This window comes from Giraffa tippelskirchi, chromosome 5, assembly GCF_054371585.1.
Source record: "Giraffa tippelskirchi isolate mGirTip1 chromosome 5, T2T-mGirTip1v1.2.pri, whole genome shotgun sequence".
Lineage (NCBI taxonomy): Eukaryota > Metazoa > Chordata > Mammalia > Artiodactyla > Giraffidae > Giraffa > Giraffa tippelskirchi.
In genome coordinates, this window is record NC_137279.1 from 160,003,144 (window position 1) to 160,022,828 (window position 19,685).

Below are 19,685 nucleotides of genomic sequence, written 5' to 3' on the forward strand. Positions count from 1 at the left end.
CTGTCCTGTAGTTTGTGAAACTAGGGTTCAAAAGCAATTTTATTATACTCTAAATATTCGCCTGTAAACTCGAAGTTTCTTGGAGGATGAAGACATATCTGTTTATTATACATGTATATCTCTAGCGCCTGGCAAAGGGTCTTGCATAACATTAAGTACAATAAATAGAGAGGGTAGATAATGGTTGAATGAATGAATAAACCATCATGTTCTTCCCCCTTACCACATTAGATCCCTCTCTGCTGGTGACATCAGCATTAGTGAAGATCAAAATATATTTCTTCAGATTTGCCTAGAGTTTATAAAGCAGCTCAGGAATGACATGGGAATCCCAGCCAATCATGAGATGCCTTGAACTGGTTCCTTTCTCTTCCCTGCCCCACCTCCCTCCAGCCCCACTCACCTTACTAAAAGGGCCTCCTGCAGATAAGCAATTACACCTATTCTGTATGGCCTTAGGGCTTGACTTGGACCAGGGCTGATACACAGATGGCATGAACTGCGTCAGCCCGGCAGGTTGTTAATATTTTGAACATCACCCTAACTTGAGACCAAAGGGCAAATCAGCTTCATGGAGGGACTGATCACTGCTTAACACAGTGAAGAAATTCCACACAGCTGAAGACGACATGAACTGCATCACGAAGTTGCCATGTTCCCACCAGTGGGGAATGTCAGGTTCTTTGGACACGTTCTTGCAGATGCTGTAAAGAAGATTAGAATATCAATTGAGAGCATGGACAAGATTTGTGATTTTCAACCTATTTGTTTATTATTCATGGCAAAAACTATTTGAATGGAAATCTGAGGCAGAGGCTCAGTCAACAAGAGAGGTAAAAGACACTGAGATGGTGAGTCAGGGCGAGACTTCTTCCCCTCCCCAGCAGACCCTGGCAGTGCTGCTGGAGACCCTAGGACTGGGGACCTCATGTTCACTAGGGTAATTGAGATCTTCATCTCTGAGATCTCCGAGTCTGTGGAAGTCTCCCCACTTCCACCGGAGTGGGGAGGAAGGGCTGTCACTGTAAGATGGGACTAATGGCATCTCCCCTTCACTATTACAGGAAGCTGAAGATTTCCTCTGTTAGGTTGTCCTCACTGTTGAGTAATTTTGTGGTGCCAGAGAGGTGCCCTCACTATGGTCCCCTTCTGGAGGTACTGCCGTGTTCATCACCTCTTTCCCCCTAGTGTGAGAGACTGGACAGAATCTGGGCTTCCGTATCAAGGGAATTGGGTTTGGTGCCAGGTTTGCAGTTAACCAAGTGGTGAACGCAGGACCTGCGATCACTCTGGAGTGTTTCTTCATCTGCAAAGTCGTGACCATTGTGGCTGCTCTGCTTCATCATGATAAGAAGTTGTTGTTCAGTCACTAAGTCATGTCTGACAGGGCTGAGGGCCAAATTAAAAGCAGACATTGAAAACGATATAACCATAAAACACAATATCAAGTCAGGAATTAATACCATTCCTTCAAGAGATTTTTAAATATGTATGCTTAAGTATCTATATTGTTTGCAAACAGAAGAAGTACTGTGGATTAACTTAAACTCAACAGTCACAGAACAGATTATGTTAAGTACTGATACTGAAGCTGGAGCTCCAATACTTTGGCCACCTGATGTGTAGAGATGACTCAGTAGCAAAGGCACTGATGCTGGGAAAGATTGAGGGCAGGAGGAGAAGGGGATGATGGAGGATGACAAGGTTGGATGGCATCATTCACTCAATGGGCATAAGTCTGAGCATACTCCAGGAGATAGTGAAGGACAGGGAAGGCTGGTGTGCTACAATCCATGAGGTTACAAAAAGTCAGACATGACCGAATGCTTCAACAGCAACAACACAGTAGGAAGGGTTGGGACACATTAACTATAACAATAAGTGCTTGTCCCTCTACACAAGCCCTACTTTCCACCTTATAGGGTTATTGTGAAGGATGCATGAGTGTGTAAGGAAGGACCATGAATTTGTCAAACAGTTTAAATGCTTTGATTGTTATATTCCTACCAAAATCCTTGAGGAACAGCTATTGGCCACCCTTTGTTTTACAGTCAAGGAAGCTGAGGTCCAGAAATTGTAAGCATCCTGCCCATAGTCACCACTGGTCACTCCAAATGACCTTAGGCAGTGATGACAGGGGAGAGGATTGTATTCTTCTTCTCTGATGTCATTGGTGAAAAAAAGATACCATAATTTAGGTCAGATGGAGAGTCAGGGAGGGTCTCAGGAGCAGAGAAGTTGAAAAATACAGTGGGTTTGGGATGATCTTGAGACTGGCTGGTCTTGTCTCCCATGTGTTTAATGGGGTTCCTGCTCTGAGTTATACACTCTGCTAGTTACTGGTGACACAGCCAATAACACATGGTTCCTGCAATTACAATGCCCTCAGTACTGTGTAAACAGTTTACATTGACGCGTTCTTGCTTTAGCTTCTGCTTCCTCCCACCTCCCTCTTTTTCCTCCGTCAATTCTCATCCTGTAAACATACCACAGAGACAGAGTTTGTCTATTCTTCCTTCTCTGCCTCATTCTCTCTCACCTCACAGTTTGCCTTCTTCTTAGTAGTAATTTCTTATGTATTTACTTTATGTCAGACTTTGTGCTGCATACTTTAGGTGGACCATCTATTTTAGTCTTCATAACAACATTATGGTAGGTTTAATTATTCTGTTTTTAAAATAGATCTAGTATGTTAAGTAATTTATTCAAAATAGCCTGCTGTGGCTGGTAAGTTTCTAAGCTGGCTTTTAAGACTGAGTCTTTGGACTTCAAGGACATCACACTTAAATGATATAATAACTGCCTTTATTCAGCATATGCGTATATTTGCCATTGATGTTGATAATCACTTCGTCAGACATTAAGAATAAAAACATAACCTCTGTAAACCATATTTGAAGAGAGTTGACATGCTATGCATGTGAGAATTATACATAAAGGTCACATGTCTTGGAATTATTTATCTTGTATGCAGCAGTAGTAATGGCTACTTATAGACTTTCATTAAGAGCCTGTAGAGTTAGAAAGATTGGATTTAAGTCTTGACTTTACCATTTAGTTGATCTGTGACCTTGGAAATTTAATTTTGGTAAGCCTCATCTGTATAATGGGGATTGAACATACGGTAATTATAGCAATTTGAAGCATAGCATAATTTTTAAAAATAGTAAGTGATCAATAATAAAAATAATTACTATTGTTATTATTATGACTACGACTGAGTCTTTTATGTTTTTCAGGTACTCACAGAGGTCTTATAAATGATGCTGTCACTCTTCATTCTTTTCAACTCAATGAATGTAGAATGCATGCAAAGTTGGTGTGCTGTTAAACACTGTTAGAAGGGAACATCTTTTCCTTACACTTTGACCTATTTATATTCTATGGAATTGCTGTATCCTGGGAGAGATGTCAAGATGTTATGAAAAAACTACGTAAGAATAACTGGGAGTTCTCCCTTTTTTTTCCCTAGTTAATTTCTCTTCTGCTTAACCACACTGTGAGTGTCATCTAAGCCTGCCTCCCACAGTTAATGAGTTATAACTGAACCTATGCTGCCAGGGTTTTTGTTTTCAGTGCTAGGAAAGCCAGTTTGATCCTCTTATCTATCAGTTCAGGCACTTAAGTTGAACTTTTGACTGTCATCTGCCACTATTTTGGGCTTCCCTTGTGGCTCAGCTGGTAAAGAATCCGCCTTCAGTGGGGGATACCTGGGTTCAATCCCTGGGTTGGCAAGATCCCCTGGAGAAGGGAAAGGCTACCCATTCCAGTATTATGGCATGGAGAATTCCATGGACTGTATAGTCGCAAAGAGTCAGACACGACTGAGCTATTTTCACAATGCCACTATTTTGCTTATTTCTCAATGTGTTCAAGACTCAGGAAGAGAAGAGGGGTGCTACACAATGTGGTCTCCCCCAGAGACCCCCAAACAACCACTTTTTAGTTAATTTGGGATAATTTATTAAACAAGTTATGAGACCCACAATGCAAGGGACTGGTAAGTTCAGGCTGAAAGGGATTACAGTGATGTGGGAAAGGCAGGACTTACCCATGGGAAGCCCAGGGTCCCAGATGACAATGGGAATGATGTGAATGAGTCAGTTAAACCAAGAAGGAACAAAACCAGGAACTCTATGGGCTGGAGTTGGTGGTGAGGTGGGCCCTGAGATGTCCAGATTTCTAGAAGGATGGAAAAGATTGGGTAGCTGAAGAATAGTTGGCAGGCCTTCCAGAGAGCAAGAGATAGTGTTAACATCAAGAAAATAACCTGGTCCTAGAGTTTGAGACTTTGATTACTGCCCAAAGTGAATGTGGACTTGGTACAGGGGGTCCTTACTTTTGTCATTTATTCACTGAGTGAGTTTGAGGAAGTGAATTTCCCTCTCTGAACTATGGTTTCATCATCTAAAAAATGAGGACAATCATTTTGCCTTTTCCTGGCAAAGAGATCTTGTTGTTTTTCAGCCACCAAGTTGTGTCCAACTCTTGTCAACCCCATGAACTGCAGCACACCAGGCCTCCCTGTCCTTCACTATCTCCTGGAGTTTGCTGAAACTCATGTCCATAGAGTCAGTGATGCCATCCAACCATCTCATTTTCTGTCACCCCCTTCTCCTTTTGCCTTCAGTCTTTCCCAGCATCAGGATCTTTTCCAATGGATTGGCTCTTCGCATCAGGTGGCCAAAGTATTGGAGCTTTAGCTTCAATGTCAGTCCTTCCAGTGAATATTCAGGGTTGATTTCCTTTAGGATTGACTGGTTTGACCTTCTTGCGGTTCAAGGGACTCTCAAGAATCTTCTCCAGCACCACAATTCGAGAGCATCAGTTCTTCAGTGCTCAGCCTTCTTTATGGTCCAACTTGCACATCCATACATGACTACTGGAAAAACCATAGCTTTGACTAGACAGACCTTTTATGGCAAAGTGATGTGTGTGCTTTTTAATATGCTGTCTAGGTTTGTCATAGCATTCCTTCCAAGAAGCAAGCATCTTTTTATTTTACGGCTGCAGTCACTGTCCACAGTGATTTTGAAGCCCAAGAAAATAAAATCTGCTACTGTTTCCACTTCTTCTCCTTCTATTGGCCATGAAGTGATGGGACCAGATACCATGATCTTAGTTTTTTGAATGTTGAGTTACAAGCCAGCTTTTTCACTCTCCTCTTTCAGGCTCATCAAGAGGCTCTCTAGTTCCTCTTCACTTTCTGCCATGTTAATGAGACTGGAAAGAAAACATATAGCCCAGGGCCTAACACATATTAAAAAGCTGAATATATTTCTTTCTGATGACTGAAGAGTAAACTGAGTAGCATGTGAATGAAGTGATTTACCTGCAGTCAGTGAGTGTTGTCTTTGCTTCCCATTAAATCATATTAGAATTCTTTGAACTCTGAAAGCAATATACCCTAGTTTTTAAATGGATATAGTCATTATTCAGTAGGCCAGAGTTCAACCTTTAACTTGTCACTGCAAAAGTCTTTAAGCTCTGGTGTTTCTTCAATTATTCATTTCCACTAAATTTTTAATAAAAGAAATGTAAATACAGAACTGGCTTGACTGAATTATAGTGCTTACGTTTTGTACCAATTATTACATGTAAGTTTAAAATATTAAACAACAAGATTACAGAGAAGGACTTTATGAAATCAGATCTTACTAGAGGTTTCATCTGCCTTGAGTTCTTAATATAGATTCTAGATCAAAGTCCTATTTTCTCTTAGCAGCTCATATGTTTGTGTGTTTCGGAATATTTTCAAATGACTCTTGGGTGAAAATAACCATATCCTTAGACAATAGTTAGTTCGCAACTAGCAGAATAAGAAACATTCCATAGAAGATGGAGAATAGTTCTTGACATGCAACCAGAACCAGTTGTGCACTTGAGGAGGCTGCCTTCCATGTCACATGGGCCACACTAGTGATAGTGGTGGACAGTCCATGTCGCCCACTTGGTGACCGTTGCCATCTGTACACAAATGACTTCCAAAACTAGATCTCCAGTCTAGAACTCTCTTCTCTTCTCCACACCAACCTGCCCATATCTTTGATTGGCTTTTCCACCATGATACCACAGATGCCTTGATTAACGTGCTCTGAAACTAACTTGGTCTTTCTCCCAGTATCTGTTCTTTCTTCTGTTAGGAGGTAAATGGCATGACCATCCATCCACTACTCAACTAAGCCAGTCACTCTTGGGAGTCAGTCTTGGAAGCATATATTACTGGCATTCAGTTCAGTTCAGTTGCTCAGTCGTGTCCGACTCTTTGCGACCCCATGAATCGCAGCACGTCAGGCCTCCCTGTCGATCACCAACCCCTGGAGTTTACCTAAACCCATGTCCATCAAGTCAGTGATACCATCAAACCATCTCATCCTCTGTCGTCCCCTTCTCCTCCTGCCCCCAATCCTTCCCAGCATTAGGGTCTTCTCCAATGAGTCAACACCTCACATGAGGTGGCCAAAGTATTGGAGCTTCAGCTTCAACATGAGTCCTTCCAATGAACACCCAGGACTGATCTCCTTTAGGATGGACTGGTCGGATCTCCTTGCAATCCAAAGGACTCTCAAGAGTCTTCTCCAACACCACAGTTCAAAAGCATCAACTCTTCGGCGCTCAGCTTTCTTCACCGTCCAACTCTCACATCCATACATGACCACTGGAAAAACCATAGCCTTGACTAGATGGATCTTTGTAGGTAGAGTAATGTCTCTGCTTTTAAATATGCTACCTAGGTTGGTCATAACCTTCCTTCCAAGGAGTAAGTGTCTTTTAATTTCATGGCTGCAATCACCATCAGCAGTGATTTTGGAGACCAAAAAAATAAAGTCTGACACTGTATGCCCTGTTTCCCCATCTATTTCCCATGAAGTGATTTGGCCAGGTGCCATGATCTTAGTTTTCTGAACGTTGAGCTTTAAGCCAACTTTTTCACTCTCCTCTTTCACTTTCATCAAGAGGCTCTTTAGTTCTTCTTCACTTTGTGCCATGAGGGTGGTGACATCTACGTATCTGAGGTTATTGATATTTCTCCCAGCAATCTTGATTCCAGCTTGTGTTTCTTGGTTAAAAACATAGACTCAAGGGGAAGACTATCCATTCATGGGATGTGGGCCTTGGGTAAATGACTTAACCTGTCTGTGTCATATTCATCTCATCCATTGCATAGAATAGGATAATAATTCTAACATTGTAGTTTTGGTGTGATGATTAAACAAGTTAATATTTTTGAGGGCTTAGAATAGGGTTTGGCACATAGTAAATGTTATGTAAATGTTTGTTAAGTAAATAAATCACAAATCACATTCCCTGAAAGGCTGTTAACTTCACACATTCCTCTCTGTCTCCATGGAGGCTGCCTTCATTGACTCTAACTCCTCTGGCATCATATGGTGATCTTTGAGCTCCTGCCCCTAGTCCTGGGCTTGTCCCAGCTATAGTCCCTACGGTAACCAGAATGATATTTACTGAATGCAGAGCTAATCATTTTTCTCCCCTGTCTACAGCTCTGAGTGACTTTTGATCATCTCACCCAGGCTGACTTGGCTCTGCATAGTCTGGCTCCTGCCTGCATCTCCAGGAGCCATTGCCCCTTCTCATCACCTGGGGTTCTAAACATTACCAACCAAATCTGTTTCCCGAAGCCTGTCTTCATTTGTTCTGCTCCCTGTTGGGGGGAAGAGCCTCTCAGCTTTAGTCACCCTTAGATCCAACTTAAGCATCTCTTTTTCTCTGAAGACTCTCTGACCTTCCACCAGAAAGAATTCCTCCTCTTGCATTTCCCCTCTATAGATGATGATTATTGCATAGTGCATTTATTTGTTTGCACATCTATCTTCCCAACCATAATGTGAACTCCTCTCTGTCTTTCTCACATTTAATTTTAATTAACATGAACACAATTTTATTCCAGTGCCTTTCACCATATCTGCCACAGGGTAGATGTTCAAACAACATGCATTGGTTGAATAACCAATAAATGGAATGGCATCTTATCGATCATCTAACTGAAATCTGAATTTTATAATGAGAGAATAGATCTCAAAGAAGTTAGTTACCTTGTTCTAGGTTACCAATCTGGGCACTGTTAGGATCTAGACTAAAATAAACTTTTCAGCTTTTACCATTACCACATAGCTTCGATTATTAAGGCCGTTTTGGATCGATTACACCACTTAGAATTCTAAACCGAGGAAGCCAAGTTCTCTCTAACCCCATTCTTCTCACATATCCCCATTAGAGATGCCTTTCTTGATACTCTTTATCCAGACCCTGTAGACCAGAATGTTAGCTGAATTCCCAAATCTCTCAGGACTTTTAGCGTAGGAGTAAGATTTGCTTACTCTCCAGGCACCACAAGTGACCTTTACTCTTCACCGTTTTAGTTTGGGTTGGGGTTGTGTAGCTGACCACTTTTGAAATTTAAATGTGGGAACTCTTATAGGAAGAATTATTTTGTCTTTGACAAAATGTGTGTGTGTGCGTGGTGTGTGGTGAGCAAAGGGTGACAGGTTGCTGGAAAGACTGGTTCAGAGATGAAAACATGGGCCTGCTTGAATTTTGCCTTCCAGTTGAAAAGTCATCAGAAAAGAGTAAGGTCAGCTCTGCATTCTGCCAAGTTTTGCCTTCAGTGCTACAGAATGAAATGAGGTAATGTACTTTATGAGCTGTGAAGAGCTGCAGAAATGGGAAGCATTTTTAGAAGCGTTGATTTATGGAAGAGAAAGGCATTTAGAAATGAGGTAGCCCTCCCACTTCCTTACTTCCCAGAGAGGGGAAGTGACTCTCCCAAGGTCATTGCTAAGAAGGTAGAAGAGCTGGGCCCTGCTTCCTTTTTGGCCCATAGCTCAGCCCTCTCTGTAGGCACTCTCCCCTCACACCAGCTGCTGTGGCACCTGACACTTTGGTGGGACACACAAATTTTCTGTGCTTTTGCAATTCCCAATGCTGGGATATTATTTCTTTCATGGCTGCTTGGGATACCTCCTTATCCACTAAGATTCTGCCTCATCAGATACCCAGCTAGTCTCCCAGTTCTGTACTCCTAAAGCCTGGTCACAATATAATCATCCAAGTCAGGGGAGTTAAAAAAAGCAGTTATCTTGGGGCCGTATGACCTTTAAGCTTCTATCTGGCTCTGAGGTTCTTGATTCAATGGCAGAGCACCCGTCTCATCTCCAGTTCTGGGTCCTTATCCCACACAGTGAAGAAGGGTTTTTCCTGTGGACCTCCAGAAGAGTGCTGTTTTAATCAAGATTGGAATGACAAAGTGAAGGTTCTTTGAAATGTGAAAAGTCATAAGTGTGGTGTAGATATGCATGTGAGTACAGGTATGTAACTTTTATCTCCCTCCTCTTTTCCATCCATTGACAGTTCTGTGAAAACCCATTCAACTCACATATATTGAGCATACCTTCTGTATTCGAGTCTCTAAGCTAGATGCTGGGGCTACAGATTAAAAGATGAATAAAATCTGGACATTGTTCTCAATTTTCTCAACTAGTAGGGAAAGAGAAACAGAAAAGAGAGCCTCCTCTCCTCTCTCAGGTAGCTCTGAGCTGGTTTAGTACCTCGATATGTCCTATCAAAATATCCCTAACAAAATACATTCCTTATTCCTTCATCTAAAAATGAATTCCCATGTCCACACACTTATTTAGAGTTCCTTTGTAGGACTTACAGAGTATGAGTCTGTCAGAGTTCCAGAAAGAAAAAGAAGAGATAGTGTACTCAAACTGGGTGATTATAGAAGATTTGAATCAAGGATTCATTTACAAAGGTGGGGGGTCTGTTGTATGGAAACCACAAGGTAATGTAGGTCCTGGGGCTTGTAGCAATGGGCTATTTTTCTCCTGGTATGTGAGGGATAAAAGGAGGGGGCCACTACCAGGATCTAGAGATATGGAAAATGGAGAGGGAGGGCCACTTGGCAGGAGCTGTGCCCTTCTGCCAAGGGTGCAGCAGCCCGAGATGACTGCAGAGGAGGGAGCATGAACTGACTCTTGTGTCTGATCGATTATGTCCTTTGTTGTGGGCCCCAGCTAGAAGTCAGCAAGGAAGCTTTCTGTTAGAGTCCAAACAGGCCAGGCTCCCAAGACAAGAAGCTGGAGACAAGGGGTCATGAGTAGTTCTGGGGGAACAAATTGGAGATGGATAGTTCATTTTATTAGATAAGGTAAGTCTTCAGTCTTACAAAGATACACTCAGGTGCTCCTCTCTGATCCATGCACACACCCACACGCATCCTCCAATCTTTCCAAGTTTATGAAAACTTGCTGGTGTCAGATACTGTTTGAAATGCATCATCCATTTTCTCATTTCACCCTCATAATCATGCCTCAAAGTATATGAAGAGATGGGAAAAAATTGAGAGAAAATTTGTCTGACTCCAAAATACACGCTGCATGCTGAGTTTCTAAGTAGTATGAGCACATTGGTTTTGGACAGCGTCTCTGGGAGACAAACTCCCTTCTGTCTAGATACCCTTCCAACCCCACTCTCCTTGACCAGCTATGATTCTTCACTCGACTCAACTTGGTTTTGTCTTCTAGGAAGCTTTTCTAGAAGTTCATAGCTGGTGGCGTGTCGCTCTTTCATGATCCCTGTGTGTGCTGACCTCACTTCCTAGGTGGCACCAATCATATCGAATTTAATCACTCTGATTGTTTTTCCTGTGAGACTGTTAGGTCTCTGGGATCAGGGCTCATTTCTTTTCATTTACATGTCTGTACAAAGCACAGTGTCAGCCATGCACTAGGGCTCAGTAAATATTTCTTAACTGAGTGACTAAAAAATAAGGACTTTGTCTCTAACTAAAAAAGATCAGGTGCAGGGGAGCTAGGAAGATAAACTGCAGAATACCCTTAATTCCTCAATGTTTCAGGAACATTCAATACTCAGGAAACCTAGCAGGTTTTGTAATCAGATAGACCAAAGTGATGTCATGAAAATCCCACTGTTTTCACCCATGAGAACACCACTCTATTGCAGTTAATGGAAATAAGCATACCATTTAGCACTTTAAATCACAAAGCAACATAGCTGCTTCCTCTTTGTGGTGACCTTCTGGTACCCTCATTATTTCCTCACTGGGGATGCCTGTACCTGATCTTGTTGATTCAGCATAAGGGGGTGCATCATAAGGTGATTCAGTATATGGTGAGCTTCAGAGAGGTGAGAGAGTGGAGGAAGGAGGGATCCAGAGTCATCTGAGGAGCGTTGAAGGACCACCCGTGATTCCTCCATCCTCATTCACGTTCATCCATCCCAGCTCTTGGCACATTCATTGCAGGGTTCTCCATGTGTCCCCACTGGATTGTGAGCATCCTGATGACTCGTATCGCACTGAACTCATCTCTGGGTCCTCAGGCTCTGCTATTGTGTGTTGGGGAAAGGAGGTGATCGGTGCGTATGCTGTGTGAATGACAAATGGGTGAGAAAATGAATGGTTAAAGGAAGGACTAGCTTCTTTCTAGCCTCTACTAAAGATTCAGAAGAATGGCTGAAAGTGTGAGAGGGATTTCTACCAATGTAAGATTTGGCACCGTAAGCCCCGTAACTACTTGGTTCATTGGACTCTCACTGCTTTGCACAGCTGTACATAGTTGTAGCTCAACAAATATTTTTTTTTAAATAAAGTTAAAATCTCCCTCTTGGGGCTTTCATTCCTCCTCTTTGTGAGAGGAGTCCTTCCTACCTTCCCTGTCTCCATCTCCAGTACTGAGTGCACACCCCAAATGACCTTGACCAGTGGATCTTCTAATGTGAAATAGGAAGAAAACTAAGCTCTGATGTCATTAAACTTTCCATTTTACAGACAAAGAAAATGAGGCCTAAAAGAGAAAAATACTCCTCTCAAGTCATAAGAAGTAGCAGACATAGAATTGGAAAATGGATCTTTTTTCTCCTTTGTTTGCCATCATATAACACCCAAGTTCAGTTTTGTTTTAATGGCTTCCAACCTTGTTTTTTTTTATTACACTAGGGAGCTCTTTTTTCAAAGAAAATCTTATCTAAAGTTCAGTGTGTTAAACAGGTAAGATCAGAGGAGCGACAGAGACTCCTCCAAAACTCAAACACAAATGGCTCCTAGGGAGCTTGCAAAAGCAGAGTTGGAAAACCACTGATGTAACAGGATGCATGAATCTTTATTCAAAGCATTCTGGTGTGGGCAAAAGAGGGTCGATTGAGACTGGGCTATTCTGCATAGTTTCTTGGGAGCCTATGTAATGGTAGTGGCAGATATGAAATAGCTATGCCCAATAGAGGGGAATCAAACCAACAAGGACCTGTTGTATTGCACAGGGAACTCTGCTCAATGTTATGTGGCAGCCTGGATGGGAGGGGAGTTTGGGGGAGAACAGATACGTGTATATGTATGGCTCAGTCCCTTTGCTGTTCACCTGAAACTATCACATTTGTCATGGCTTATGAAAGTGAAAAGTGAAAGTGTTAATTGCTCAGTTATGTCTGATTCTTTTCAACCTCATGGATTGTAGACTACCAGGCTCCTCTGTCCACGGAATTCTCTAGGCAAGAATACTGGAGTGGGTAGCCTTTCCTTTCTCCAGGGGATCTTCCTGACCCAGGGATTGAACCCAGGTCTCCTGTGTTGCAGGTGGATTCTATACCATCTGAGCCATTGGGAAGCCCTTTGCTAACTGCTTATACTGCAATAAAAAATAAAAAATTTTTTAAAAATAAATAAAATAAAAATTTATTTAAGTAATTAAACCCCCCTCCAAAGGTGATGGGGAGGCAGGACAACTTGGAACAGAGGTTCTAGGTTCAAGGCTCAGAGCTATGAGTTACTAAGGGAAAAGTTCTCTTTTTTTCCTCCAATTCATTTTTGATTTCTTCAAGAAGATATAAGTGAAACTTCATAATATCAGTGGTGAAAAGCTATTCATCTTCTAATGCTGATTAATTCAGGAAATAAAAAATGTTTAAGTGCCACTTATTTTAAAAAATCCAAAGTGAAAATAACTTTATTGAGTTCTACAGAAAAATTATATTCTTAGAGCCTATATTGCCTCCTTTATTAAATAGGAGACTTTCAATGAGAAACTTGAAAGCTTTTTAAACCACTAAAATTAAATGTTAGCATACTTGAGAAATGGCAATATAGAGACAAGTTCGTAATATTCCATCCTGAAGTTGTAATTTAGCATTCACATTTCTTCATATGCATTATCTCTATTCATTAATGAAAAATCCTGCAATGGTGCTATAATGGAGAGGAAGACTTGGAGAGATAAAGTGATTTTCTCTAAGTCATCTAGCAAGTTTACCATGGAGCTGGGACTCAAAGTAGTTAATTCCAGTTAATGCAATGTTTACTAACTTTATTAAATGAAGGCAGATATAACATCTGTAATAAGCAAACCTCCAAAATTTAATGCTTAACACTATAAAAGTTCTTTTTTTCCCTAATCTGAGAGCCCACCGTGTGTGCTTGTGGTTAGTGGGTTTCTTTAAGCAGTGATTCAGGGAGCCAGGCTCCTTCCATCTGTGGTTCTACAATTTTAAACACACGGCCTCCCAGTTACCTGGGGGGCCATCTCAGTTCCATTCAGCTGAAAGGAGAGAAGTACACAGAGGATTGCATGAGAACATTTTAATGGAGCAGGTCTGGAAATGACACACCATTTTCCAGTAGATACGTCAATCACATGACCATTGCTAACCACAAGTAGTGTGGGAAATACACCCTCACTGTGTGTCTAGTAAGGAAAGGAGCATGATGATGTGCCACACTGTTACTGTGAGAACTTCAAGAACTAGTGATGGAGGATCTTATCCATCTCTCTGGATTGCATATAAATTGTTTTTGCATGTAAATAATGTGTTGAAATGGTCCCTGGTGGTTCGGCAGTAAAGAATCTGCCTGAAGTGCAGGAGATGAGGAATTGATCCCTAGGTCAGGGAGATTCCCTGGAGGAGGAAACGGCACCCCTCCCAGGATTCTTGCCAGAAAAAGTCCCTTGGACAGAGGAGCCTGGTGGACTATGGTCCGTGGGGTCTCAGAGAGTTGGACAGGACTGAAATGGCTGATCTCTCAGGCATGCTATGTGTTGGAAATCTTTCCATGGTCAAAATCTCTCTCTGCCATTGTTGAGGGGTCTTATTTCTGTTGGTGAGATAGAGTGTAAAATCCTAAGTCCTCTCCCTTCTTCTGGTGGTACTCCCCTCTTTTCACAGGGATCTAGTTGGCGTTGCCATACCGTTGAACATAATGCTTTTCCTGCAGACACAGTTGTTTGGTAAAGGGGTAGGCATCACCCCATGCTCAACCAAGCAGAATTCTCCATATAAGCCTTCCCTTTGGATTTTTTTCAAGTTATAAACTTACTTCTCTGGAGGTAGGACCTGTTGATGGTTGCATTTTTCACCTTGCAGCAAAAGGCAGTTTGCAGTGATTGACAAGGAAACCAACAGTGCAAAACCAGGGAGGTACAGAAAAGAGATGAGACACGTCCTTCTGGTTCATGTCCCTGATTCCAACTGTTTCAAGGCCCAACTATAAGCACACATTCCTGCCACTTGGTCCAACACTTCCATCCATGTGAAATAACCCATTATCCTTCCAATAAATTCTCCCTTTGCTCACCTAGTGTGAGTTGGGCATATATCTAAGCATTCACTAGAGGCCTGATCACCCGGCATGAGCCAGAGGGGAGCTGCTGTTTTCCAGAGCGGCTTTTTCACTCTAGTGGGCAGCAGTGAGCTCATTCCCCATCCTGCAGGCCTTTCAGCCTCAGCAGGGAAAGCCATTGTCCCTCCCACGGGCCTCTCTCGGAGGATGCATTCCCGACAATCCTAAGAAAGAGTTCTGTGCAATTGCCTGGGAGGCTTTCCCTTTCTTTTTCATCTGCTTTGTGCAACTGTAATGGACAAGTTTCCAAGTAGACTGAAGATCTTCTGTGGAAGCTAGGTGGGCTGAGGGTGGGAAAAAAGAGTAATTTCTGAAGTGTCTCTTCTGACAGAGCAGCTCCCCCATCCTTTTCTCTGTTAAGCTTCTAAGGGGTAATGACTCCATCACATATGAGCTTGGTAGTCTAGTGACCTTTAGGATTTCTGTCTTCCCATTTGTGGAATTAGTGATTAGCAAGTATTACCTTGTATGAATATATTCAAAACACTCTGCACAGGGACAGGAACTTGCAATGTACCAGTTTCTCTCATCACACATTACCTACCTCTATGCTCAGGGTTCTGAGCAGTGGAGCGAGCGTAAGACAAGAGGGTTACAGTGGTTTTGTCTAAATTCTCTCATGAACCACCCCTTATCCCCCTAACCCGCTCCCCTTGGCCCTCCTTTCCTTCCTCCCTCCACAACGCCTCTTTTTCTCCTGTCTTCTCTTTGCAGTGTGCTTGTTTTCTCCCTAGAGCTCCTTCCCCCCTCCCCCCAGGGCCCCCCTCCTCCCAGCCACCCGCCCCAGCTGCTGGTGTGGCTGGCTGTTCTGAACTATTGATTTTGCTCTAGAAAAGATTGCTCAATTCATTTTCTCCACTGCGGCCCAGCGCCAGGCCTCAGGGTAGGCCCCACAATGACCCAGTGGATTATGCACACTGCTTCCCTTAAGGGCAGCAACCACATTCCCTCTCCATGCCCAGGCTGGATGAGACAGTGAAGGTGAACGTGATTCATAAACTCCCAAGAGCCAAGCACAGCAGTGGACCCTGACCTCCGAATCTCCATATTTACAAGGTTAGCAAGGGACTGGCACCCAGTCGGTATTGATAATGTTGGTTGAAATTAAATGAATCTCTTAGCTTCACAGCATTCAAAAGTGAAAAGAGTCTCTCCATTGACTTCTGATTGCCTGCAGCAGTTATTTGCAGCCCTGGAGGCACACTGGAATCACCTGGGTAGATGTTAAAGACACTCATGGCCACGTCTTACTCAAGACCAATTAACTAGAATTGCCTGGGCATTGGCACCTTGTCAGACCTGGACCAATGACTCTGATAGGCACTTGCTGTGGGCTTCCAGGATGAGACTAGTTTCCCTAGCCTGGCACTCCAGGGCCTCCATGCCTCAGCTCCTGCACTGTTTCCAGCCTCACCTCCTCTCACTGTGTTCTATGCACTCAAGGTCCCAGCTACTTGACTTTCTCACTCTTCACTTTGGAGATCAATGTGCATTTGCCCACGCTGTTTCTCCTCTCAAGACACCCCTCTCAGGACATCCCTTCCCTTGCGTCTCTTCCTTGCAATTTCCTCCTCATCTTTTAAGACCAAGATCAAACACCATCTCAACTGAGTAGAGTTTTCCAGCCTTTTCAAGACTCTGGTACTCCAGATTGTCACTGCATTGTGTTCTCTCTTCTGATTGGGTTTTGCCTGATATCTCCAATTTCTGTCCTATTGCCCTGGGTTTAGTTTCTTTCACTATAGCCCCTCCTGCCTGATAGTCCAGGCAGATTTGTCACTTGGCTTTGTACTTCAGCTTCAGTCCTTGGACGTGGCTCATTGGGAATCTTCTTCAGCTCTAAGCTTTGAAGTCTACTAGCTGCCCCCCTCTCTCCTCATCCTTTCTCTGCTTCCAAAACTCCTGCCTGGATGCAGTGGCTGGGACCCTACAGCTCTGGGGGAGGCATTTGAATACACATTGTGCTGGGTAACAATGGTCCAGATTTCTTGAGTGTTTATTACATGCCCTGTTACAGTGCTTCACTGCATTATTTCACATAACCTTATACCAATGAATCACTGGGCCTTAAAGACCTTAAATGAACTGTCTGAAAGCAAACAGGCAGCTGGATTTCCCCGAGGCTAAGTCTCCCAAGTCCACAAGCTTCATGCCTGTGTGATACTTTAATGCTGCTTCTCTGTGCACTTGATTTTTAACTCTGCCCTTACGCTCTCAGTGCTGTATTGTAATTTATTGGTTTGTATGGCTTGTCTTCCCCACTAAACTGTGACCTTCTCAAGGTGAGGGATTGAGTTGTTCAGGTCTATATTCTTAGCACTTAGCAAATTGCCTGGCATGGAACAGAGGCTCAGAAAATGCTTGTGGCCTGAATAAATAAATGGCCATTATAGCCCAAAAGGAGACTGGTAGGGAAAAGGAGACAGAGCCATCTAGATCACGGTCTGAAAAAGCCCATTCTCCTATGGCCCTGATTAGGGAGATCTGTGCCAGGCAGGGAAGGCAGATGGGTGGAGGAGTAGGGGCAACAAGCCCCAGGGCGCCTTTCCCTGATTTCCTTGAAATCCAGCGTCTGTCCTGTCCTGTCACCCAGCAGCCAGAGAACATTTGTTCCCCAAAGGGCCGGCACTGTGCCAGCAGCAGGTGGTGGCCCGTCCACTGGGAGGGAGGGAGGCAGCCGGCAGAGCACTGATGTGTGCTGGAGACAAGATGCTGTGAGTCTGCTGCGGCACGCTGGTGACAGCAGCTGGGCCAGGACTGCGAGTCACCATTCTGTAACCATTAAAAACCAGTTGCTGTCCCTTTCATAATAATAAATTAAAACATCACTCCATATTGTGCTATTTTCAGAGGGCAAAAAGAAAAAAAAAAACCCAAAAGACAAAAAAAAAGGAAGAAAACAATAGGAAACAACAATGTTGGACCATATGTTATCAGTTGGGTTGTCTATTAAATTGATAGATTTCTAGGTTATTACAGAAAAGCTTCATGGCTGCTTTTAAGATGCAATTTTTTCATTTCTTTACAGAAAAAAGAAACAATAACCTACAATCAGCCAACAGCATATACATTTGGAAATAAGAAGATGAGGAGAATAGAGGCAAAATATTTCTGTCTGCTTATTTGGTTGCTCAAAGAACTTAAGTGTTATTACTAAGCCGAGCCATCAGTATCCTTCATAACTGTATGAAAACATGCAGGTTTGATATCAGTGGGACCTGAATAGAAGCCTGTGATGTTGACCTTGATGGACCCATGTGCATTGGCCTTCTTCAGGCTTGTTTTTTACTTTAATGACCAGATACAGTGACCTGGAGCAGCACTTCCCTCTATAATGGGCAATCCAGTGCCCTCAGGAAGATTGACGAGGATTCATGACACTCACCCAATGATCTCTTAGAGCCTCTGACTGTGAATTTCGGCGTCTTGATTGACCAGCTCACATTTTTGTCTCTTGTGGCTGTCCTCCTGCCTCTCTCCCATCTGTCTCATTCATTGATGGGAGTTTTCTCCTTCATTCTCTAAAGCATCACAGACACAAGGAAGTTATATGCAACAGACTTTTACTAAAAATTTAAGGATGGCTACAGGGAGTAGAGCACAGAGCAGGAACCAACCTAAAATGCAAAACTAGATTACTAGACATCTTGAAAACTGCCAGCCCTCCTTCCTGCAGGGAAAACCTTACTTCCTCTGTTTATGTTCAGGTCCTGCTTGCAGACGTGTCTCATTAGACCACAGCTACAAAATTTCTATTCCTAATCATTATCCTTTTTTATTTTTGTAAATCATTACCCACTCAGAACAACATAGGAGGCCTCGTTGTGTACAAGACTTGTTTTTTTTTTTTTAACAGTAAACAGTCTCTAAATTTTATTCTCAAAGAAATGATTGTTGTTTAGTCACTAAGTTGTGTGGGACTCTTTTGTGACCCCATGGACAATAACTTGCCAGGCTCCTCTGCCCTGGAATTTTCCAGGCAGGAGTACTGGACTGGGTTGCCATTTCCTATTTCAGGGGATCTTCCAAATCCAGGGATCGAACCCATGTCTGCTGCCTTGACAAGTGGATTCTACACCACTGAGCCACTGGGGAAACCCCAAGAAATAGGAATCTAGCTTTTATCTTACTAAGAGAGAAAGTCTAATTGGATAAGTTTGATATCAATTCTTACTATAAAATGTTGATACTACTCTTACTATTAAAACTGCCATGACTGTAAATGGAAAAAATTGAAAAGTTTTTTGCTACTTTAGCTTAGAGGCTCTGAGCTCATGCTCTGAGCCCTGATTCAAGCAGTCTGAGGAGGGTAGCAGGGTAGCACTGTGGCTATCATTGAAATGTCATGCACAATGTTCTTGGAGTGATTTCCTTGAAAGGGGGCCCTGAGGATGGCAGATATTTTAATCTTCAGCCTGTTCTCAGTAGGGTAAACCTGGGCCTCTGAGTGAAGTGGTGGACTGACATTCTGGCTGTGGGCTCAATAGTTGGCTTAAGAAATGGAAGGAGGAGCATTACTCAGTGTCTAAGAAGGCCTATTTCACATTTGAAATCATGCCAAACATAGATTATTTATGAGATTATTTGTGAGGTCTTGTTCTTGATGGATCAAAATAAGTTCTCCAAAGCAATGACAGTAGACTGTGGGATTTGCATTCTCTCTATGGAGACTTGCAGAATACATCCCTTAGAGAAGGAAATGGAAACCCACTCCAGTGTTCTTGCCTGGAGAATTTCATGGACAGAGGAGCCTCATGGGCTACAGTCCATGGGGTTGCAAAGAATTGGACATCCCTGAGCAACAAATACTTTCTGGCATATACTGGGCACTCTTATTTGCTAACTCAGTAATGCAACAAATGGGGTTATTCCACCAAAGAATAACCCTGACATAGGTTACTTCTGCACCCTGGAATGCCTCCTATGAATTATCTCTATCAGGGACACACACACACACACACACCTTTCTAGCTTAACTTGGTTGATTCTTACGCGTCTAGTTCCTTGTTACCTATGTCATAATAATTGTTAA

At 42.8% G+C, this 19,685-nt stretch overlaps 1 long non-coding RNA gene across 1 annotated transcript in view; it reads left to right on the top strand.

The window, feature by feature from the left end:
• LOC145505022 (uncharacterized) overlaps positions 1 to 18,541 on the top strand; it is a 68,764-nt gene extending 50,223 nt beyond the window's left edge. Inside the window, exon 2 of the long non-coding RNA XR_014052715.1 lies at positions 17,682 to 18,541. This is a non-coding gene — a long non-coding RNA (uncharacterized LOC145505022). The remainder of the gene's footprint in view (positions 1 to 17,681) is intronic.
• Positions 18,542 to 19,685: the final 1,144 nt, after the last annotated feature.